At 42.3% G+C, this 8,572-nt stretch overlaps 1 pseudogene; it reads left to right on the forward strand.

Moving 5' to 3' along the window:
* Positions 1-6,952: 6,952 nt before the first annotated feature.
* Positions 6,953-7,678, forward strand: LOC103091069 (pyridoxal phosphate phosphatase PHOSPHO2 pseudogene; annotated as a pseudogene).
* Positions 7,679-8,572: the final 894 nt, after the last annotated feature.

Genomic DNA, 8,572 nt, shown 5'->3' on the forward strand with positions numbered 1-8,572 from the left:
TTTTGCGGTACGTGGGCCTCTCACTGTTGTGGCTTCTCCCGTCGCGGAGCACAGGCTCCCGACGCGCAGGTTCAGCGGCCATGGCTCACGGGCCCAGCCGCTCCGCAGCATGTGGGATCCTCCCGGACCGGGGCACGAACCCGCGTCCCCTGCATCAGCAGGCGGACTCTCAACCACTGCGCCACCAGGGAAGCCCCAGACACTACTTCTTCAACTCTGTCTCTTTCTGCTGCAGCTATGAATCCCTCCAAAATGCAGGACCTGGGGAATCACACCAATATGCTAGCTCCCAGTGATAGCTCTGTGTAGGGCAGTGAATGTAAGAAGGTGAAATGGGGTATATGAGAAGTGCAGGGGTGTGGTCTTGGAGGAGATAAGTGTGGTTAAGAAATACATATTGGGGGGCTTCCATGGTGGTGCAGTGGTTGAGAGTCCGCCTGCCGATGCAGGGGACACAGGTTTGTGCCCTGGTCCGGGAAGATCCCACATGCCGTGGAGCTGCTGGGCCTGTGAGCCATGGAGGCCTGCGTCCCGCAAAAAAAAAAAAAAAAAAAAAAAAAAAGAAATACATATTGGGAGCAGATATTCTCTCTTTCTTTAAATTTCTCTAAATGACTCCTCTATATGACATCATGATCTAGACTCACTGAGATGGCCAAAGCTAGAATGTACTGGTGTTTATAATGAGAATAGTAGCTTTTCTCTATTCTTCTGAAATTTCTGCTTTAGCTAATATTTTCTTAGGGTTCGATTGTCATAAAACTGGAATAGTCTTCAGTAGATTTTACTGATATGGAAAAATGTGTCTTCCTCCTTCAAAGGAAGTGTGTGTGTGTGTGTGTGTGTGTGTGTGTGTGTGTGTGCGCACGCAATTGCCTTCTCTTACCACCATAGAAGGTCATAGTATTGCATTTTCCAGAACCAGATGGGGAAACTGGGCTGATTGTGTATTTGGATACTTGTGTCTGGAAGCTACAAACCATAACTAATTAGTGACAGTTCTGGTTGCTTGTGACAGGAGCAAGTTTTATGGCCAGGGGACTTTAATTCCCAGAGTGCTACACAGCTAAGAGAAAACTTTCAGACAGAGCCCTGCTGGCTGGCAAACTGTGGGTACCTCTGCACATAGTATTTATGTGGGGTGCTCACTCTTCAGAATAGCGTCTCCTATCAACATTTTAAAACTGAATATTTCTCATGTCAAACTTGACTTGTTGCTTGTCTTATTGAAGGCTGGAGACCTGAAGGTTCCCATAGATTATGTTTGCGGCCTGCTCTGGTGATATATATATAAATTGCTATGTTCCAAAGCTCATTTTCTGGTCTGATGTTGTCCTATGGAGGTTTTTAGTTTCTGCCACAAATAAAGGATCTTTGGCTCAGTGTCCAGTGTTGCTGGGAGTGATAGCCATGTCCCAGAATCTATGGGTGGCCAAAGGTGTCCAATGTATACAAATATGTACCAAGGAGTTCCCATCATGACACTGGATATAGAAATATTTCTGTGAGGACAAGGTTTAATAAGCATTTTCAGACACCACTTAAAGACCGCAAGCGAATTTGGCCTTAATAGGGCTGAATGTGCTCAGATACTATGGCCAAGAACTCAGGTGTTTAGAGCACAGGAGTAGCTAGTTTAAGACTATATAATATATTAAATTTTAATTACACTAGTTAATCCGGCTCTAATTCCTGGTTAGTTAACTGCTTACAAATATACAAGGTTGGTAATCAGATTGTTCAGTATGACAGAAACAGCAGAAATCCACTAGCAGTTCTGGGAGAAATGATGCAACATGCATACACACATATGTATGTATGTGTGTATGTATGCAGTTATATATGTTGTATGTAAATATGGAAGTAGGGTGGGAGGAAGAAATGTTAGTGGATTTAAAGTTTGTGAGGATTTTCTCTGGCTACCAATAGTTTATAGCTTTTCATTACGTGTGGACATCAGATTATGATTCAACCAAAAAAAAAGAGATATTTAAAGTTGAATACAGGAAACACTATAGAGTCTCCAGGGGCACAATGTCTGGAAGCTATTCCTTCTTGCACAGAACAGCGGGGGTAGGATCAACAATTGAGAAATCAGTGCCCAGAGATGTACAGCACATGGGAACTTGAAGAGAGTGCAAACTCCTGGTTCAGCTATCGGTCTGAGGTCAGCTCTGGCCTGAGGTGAGTCTGGACAGTGACAAAGGGGCAAGAATAACCAGAGAAGTCAGTAAGGCCCTAAAGCATCTTTTATCAGTGGAGATGTAGCTAACATGATGCTTCCTAAAGCTAGAAGTTGGTTTAATACTAGAGGGCTTATTTAAAGTAAATAACCTCTTACATGATTCTCTCCTCACCATCTTCCCAGTGGCTGTGGTTGTAATTCATTTCTTTCCTCCATCTTTTCATCTGAGGTTCAAGATATAGAATGCTGAGAATTCAGCAATAGGCAATAAAATTCCAATTGGGAAACTTTGCTTAGTGGGCTTGGAGACCTAAAGCAAATGACCAAAAGTAAAAGTTCTCTTTAGAGCAAACGTGCAGCCTAGTTTCCGAGGAAGCTCCCTCTATCAGCCTCCATGGTTGGCTGTTGACACCTTGATTATCTTTCCCAAACCTTTACCTCATCCCTGCCCCATTTCCATCAACAGTTGACACATCTTCATGGAGAAAATAGAAGCCATCAAGTATAAACTCGCATAATTTCTTTGTTCTAACTCCATGCATCCTCATCTTTCTTCTTGACTTGGGCTAGAGACTAAGGTCACCCTACCCCATGTGTTCTTGATCTGCTCCCTCTCACTCCTCAAGCTACTACATCCACTCTACTGAAACTGGCTGGCCATTGTTACTACTGACCTTATAGTTACAAAACACAGTAGCTATTCTTTAGATCTTTTATTTTGTAACATTTCACATGATTGATTGTGTTCTTAGTTTCAAAATATCTTATGCATTGGATTTCAAGGTACTGTTTTCTTCTAATTCACCTACTTCTTACTGATTAATCTCTTTCCTTTTGTTTCTTCCTTTGACTGCTTTTCAATATCAGTGTATTTAGCAATTTATTAATTACAAAGGGAGAAAGAGTAACTTCAGTGGAGAATCCTAGCAGATACCAACTCAATCAAGTAATCAAAGTAAACATCATTAATGAGACAAATCAAAATTGTGTTCCACCTGATAAGATGCAATGAGAGGAACACAGCATCACTTCTGCAATATTCCTGTCAAAGATACATAACCTGCTTCATGAAAAACAACAGAAAAAAACCAAATGGAGGGACATTTGCTAAATAACTGACTTGTGATCGTCACAAATGTTGAGGTCATAAGTGTGAAAGAAAGACTGAATACCTTTTCCAGACTGAAGGAGATAGGTGAGACATGAAAGCTAAATGCCATGTATGATTCTGAACTGTACCTTTCTGATCTAAAGGACATTATTGGGACAATTGGTGGAACTTGAAGGGGGTTCTGAGGATTAGATAGTAGTAATGTATCAATGTTAATGTCCTGATTATGGTTATGTGAGAGAACGTGTTGGTAGGAAACATGTATAAAAGTTTTCTGGGGTGAAAGAGCATCAGGTCAGCAACTTACTCTAAAATCATTCAAAGAAAAGGTTCTTTGTATTTGCAATTCTTCTGTAAGTTTCAGGGTTTCTTTTCTCCAAAATGGAAAATAATTATATAAAAAATATAATCTGTGCTTTGGATCAGGACATCTAGGTCTGAAAAGAGAGTAGAAGAGATTGGTGTATAGTGTGGGGCATGTAGATGGGGCAAGGCTGCTTAAATGGGTTGGAATCTTGGACAGATTCTAAGTCCTCAAGTTGTAATAATTACACACTGAGAAAAATGTAGAAAGAATCTTAGTGACTCTATATCCAACCATTGAGAATCAACTTAAACTCAAAGAGAAAGAAAAAGAAATAAATCAGTACAAAGCATGATCGCATGAAAATGTGAGAAATGAGACTACTTCTCACTGGCAGTGACTAGAAATGGACATCTCTATCTCTGTCTCCTCTCTGTCTCTATCCCTATCTGTCTGTGTCTATCTCTATATTCCCTCTCTCCAACTTTCTCTTGTTTTCTAAAATCTGATGTTAAAAAAATTTTTTCAGGGAGAGATCAAGATGGTGGAGTAGAGGGATATGGAGCTCACCTCCTCCCACAAATATATCAAAAATACATCTACATGTGGAACAATTCTCACAGAATATGTACTGAAAGCTTTCAGGAGATCTCATACAACCAAAGTTGCAAGAAAGTTCTCCGTGAGACCAGCACATCTGGCCCTGGCCATGTTGCCACACTTCCCAGCCTGAGATGTGTGCCTGCTGGTGTGTGCAGCAACTAAGTGCTGAAACTTGGGCTTCAGTGGACAGGCCTAGGGGAGAGGACTCAGTTTGGCTGCATGGAGACAGTCCGAAGGGCCTGGATTGTGGCCCGGGCTGTAACTGGGAGTGCATGCAGGACTGAGTGTGGGTGCTCCATAGGATCCCCATTGTCAACATGAGAAGGGAGGAGTGTGGGTCCACCATAGCTGCATCATCAGTGTGCTCACAGTGGGGCATGGATCTGGCTGCCACAGGTCTTGCAAACTTTGTGGATGCACATGCAGAGGTGGGCTGAAATCTGAGCTGATTACCAGTGCTCCCACAGTGGGTGTGGAGGCATAGGTGTGGCAGGTCTTCGTGTTTGTAGCTTTATGAGTGTGCATGCTTGCCTGAGGAATGCCTGAGCTGATTATTGGTGCTCCCATAGCAGAGGCGGGTCCAGGCACAAGCAGCAGCAAACTTTGTAGGCATGCACACCAGGTGGCAGACAGCATCACAGAGTCACATGTCCCAGTGAACAGCTCCTGGGGAAGAACATGCAGTTGCTCCTTTCCCAGCGGGAGAGCTCCAGTCCTGGCTGCCTCATACCACAGCTTAGAACCAGATCTGGTGGATTCTACTCCAACAATTGGGGAGCAGACTCTGCCGCTGACAGGGCTGTGACAACCACGGAGCAAAGAGGAGGCCCCGCCCAACATCTAGTGCAGGCTGTGGTCACCACAACACCAATCACACCCCCTATCAAGGGGATAACAGCCAGCACACCCTGAGGAAAGATGTGGCAGGCATCCATGCCAAAAACAGTCCTTGCACCAAAAATATTGGACTCATGTAGGCTACACAGGGATACTGCCATATAAAAACAGCCCTTTAAGACCACAGTATATAACTGTTTCTCCTAAATTCATAGAGTCAAAGAAATGTAAGTAAAATGAAAAAAGCAGAATAACTACTCCCAGTTAAAAGAACAAGAGAAGTCCTATGAAGAACAAACAATGAAGCAGACCTTTCCAGTCTACAAGACCCCAAGTTTACAAAGGAGGTAATAAAAATGCTGAAGGAATCAAGTCTATTGATAGAAATGCAGATTACTGTAACAAGGAACTAGAAACTATAAAGAGAAGCCAGTCAAAATTCAACAACTCAACTGCTGAGATGAAAATCAAGCTAAAGACCCTAAATATCAAACTGAATAATGCAGAGGAACAAATAAATGATCTGGAAGATAGAATAATGGAAATCACCCAATCAGAACAGCAGACAGAAAGACAAATTTAAAAAAAAACAAAAAACTGAAAGCAACATACAAGATCTATGGGACAGTATAAAGTGTGCCAATCTACACATAATGGAATCCCAGAAGGAGAAGAAAGAGAAATGGGGATCAAAAATGTATTTGAAGAAATTATGGCTGAAAACTTCCCAAACCTAAAGAAGGAAACAGATATTCAGGTATAGGAAGCATAGAGGGTCCCAAATAAGATGAACCTAAACAGACCTACTCCAAGACATATCATAATTAAAATGGCAAAAGTTGAAGATAAAGAGAGGATTCTAAAGGCAGCAAGAGAAAAACAATGAGTCAGTTACAAGGGTATCTCCTTAGGCTATCAGTTGATTTCTTTACAGAAACTTTGCAGGCCGGAAGGGAGTGGCAAGATATATTCAAAGTTTTGAAAGGGAAAAACCTGCAACCTAGAATACTCTACCCTTCAAGATTATCATTTAGTATAGAAGGAGAGATAAAGAATGTCTCAGACAAGTAAAAACTGAAAGAATACAGCGGGCTTCCCTGGTGGCGCAGTGGTTGGGGGTCCGCCTGCCGATGCAGGGGACACGGGTTTGTGCCCTGGTCTGGGAGGATCCCGCATGCTGCGGAGCGGCTGGGCCCGTGAGCCATGGCCGCTGGGCCGGGAGGATCCCGCATGCTGCGGAGCGGCTGGGCCCGTGAGCCATGGCCGCTGGGCCTGCGTGTCTATAGGAAAGGGAAAGTTACAATAGGAAAGGCAAATATATAAAAAGATTGAAGATCACTTAAATAAGTCAGTACACAGATTAAAAAAATAATCAAAAAATTCTGTGAAAGTGATTATAACTAAAATGAACAGCAAAAGGATAAACACGAAGATGTAAAATAGGCCATCAAAATCACAAAACGTGGCCCAGTGTGTGAGTGGGGCGGCCCTCACCCGCAGGCACCCAGAGGAGGCCGGAGGACAGAGTCCTTGGGAGCAGCACCGAGGCCAGAACGGCTGCGGATCTCTGGCCTGGGTCAGTGACGAGCCCTGGGGACCCAGCCGGGTCCAGCCCGGTGCTCCCATCAGCATCCAATGTGCACCTCCCTGGGAATGACAACCGACCAGGTCCCTGTCTCTGGTTTTGGGATGTACCTGGCAGGTTTTCTATCAGATGATCCATTGTAATAATGCTGAGTTAAGAAGTCTCCATTCGTTTGCTTGGAACCAGAAGACTTTTTCCCCTGCATATAGAGTAGGAGTAATGTTGGTTAGAAACTGGCTGGTGTTTAAAACTGAAGCTCCATGCTGAAGTAAGATTAATTGTCTTGGAAATACTAAATTGGGGTAACCCAAATCTGTTTCTGGAGCCATGAAAATTTTGTTGGTTTTTGACTTTGGCAATATAATCATAGATGATAATAGTGACACCTGGACTGTACAGTGTGCTCCAGAGAAAGAGCTTCCTATAGAACTACAAGATTCTTACGAAAAAGGATTGTGGACAGAATTTATGGGCAGAGTCTTTAAGTATTTGGGAGATGAAGGTGTAAGAAAAGATGAAATGAGAAGAGCAGTGATATCAATGCCTTTCACTCCAGGGGTGGTGGAACTTTTAAACTTTATAAGAAAGTACAAGGATAAATTTGACTGGATCATTATTTCAGATTCAAATTCAGTCTTCATAGATTGGGTTTTAGAAGCTACCAATTTTCATGACGTGTTTCATAAAGTCTTTACAAATCCAGCAGCTTTTTATAGCAATGGTCATCTCACTGTGGAAAATTATCATGCTTATTCTTGCACTAGGTGCCCCCAAAGTTGTTGAAAAATTGTAGTTTTGGTAGAATTTGTAGGTAAACAGTTACAATGAGGAGTGAATTATACACAAATTGTTTATATAGGTGATGGCAGAAACGATGTCTGCCCAGTAACCTTCTTAAAGAAGAATGATGTTGCCATGCCACAGAAAGGATATACTTTACAGAAAACTCTTTCTAGGATGTCTCAAAATCTTGAGCCTATAGAATCTTCTGTTGTATCTTGGTCTTCAGGTGTTGAAATAATTTCTCATTTACAATTTCTAATAAAGGAGTAATATACCAGCAATTGAAAAAAAAAATCACAAAATGTGGGGAAGAGGACTAAGAAATTGTCGATCTTTTAGAACTTGTTTGAGCTTATATGACTACCAGTCTAAAGGAAGTAGATATAGTTATGGGTTAACATACTTGAAAATCAGGGTAACCACAAATCAAAAACATACAATAGATTCATAAAACCAGAAAGAAAGGGACTCAAGCATAATATAAAAGAAAACCATAAAACCACAAAAGGAAAAAGAAAAAGAAAGGAACAAAGAAGAAATACAAAATCAACTGGAAAACAGATTTCAAAAGGTAATAAGGGGCTTCCCTGGTGGCACAGTGGTTGGGAGTCCGCCTGCCGATGCAGGGGACACGGGTTCCTGCCCCAGTCCGGGAGGGTTCCACATTCCGCGGAGCAGCTGGGCCCATGAGCCATGGCCGCTGAGCCTGCGCATCCGGAGCCTGTGCTCCACAATGGGAGAGGCCACGGCAGTGAGAGCCCCGCGTACTGCAAAAAAAAAAAAAAAAAAAGCAATAAGTACATCCTTGTAGATAATTACTTTAGTGTCAATGGACTAAATGCTGTAATCAAAAGACATAGACTGGGAGATTGGATAATAAAACAGGAACCTACAATATGCTGCCTAAAGGAAAACCACTTTAGGGTGAAAGACACTTATAGATTGAAAGTGAGAGGATGGAAAAAGATATTTCATGCAAATGGAAATGACAAGAAAGTGGGGTTAGCAATACTCATATCAGGCAAAATCAAAACAAAAGCCATAAAGAAAGATAAAGAAGGACACTGTATAATGATAAAAGGATCAATACAAGAAGAAGATATTGGGCTTCCCTGGTGGCGCAGTGGTTGAGAGTCCGCCTGCCGATGCAGGGGACGTGGGTTC

This window comes from Lipotes vexillifer, unplaced genomic scaffold (assembly GCF_000442215.2).
Source record: "Lipotes vexillifer unplaced genomic scaffold, Lipotes_vexillifer_v1.1 scaffold905, whole genome shotgun sequence".
In the NCBI taxonomy this organism is placed as follows: domain Eukaryota; kingdom Metazoa; phylum Chordata; class Mammalia; order Artiodactyla; family Lipotidae; genus Lipotes; species Lipotes vexillifer.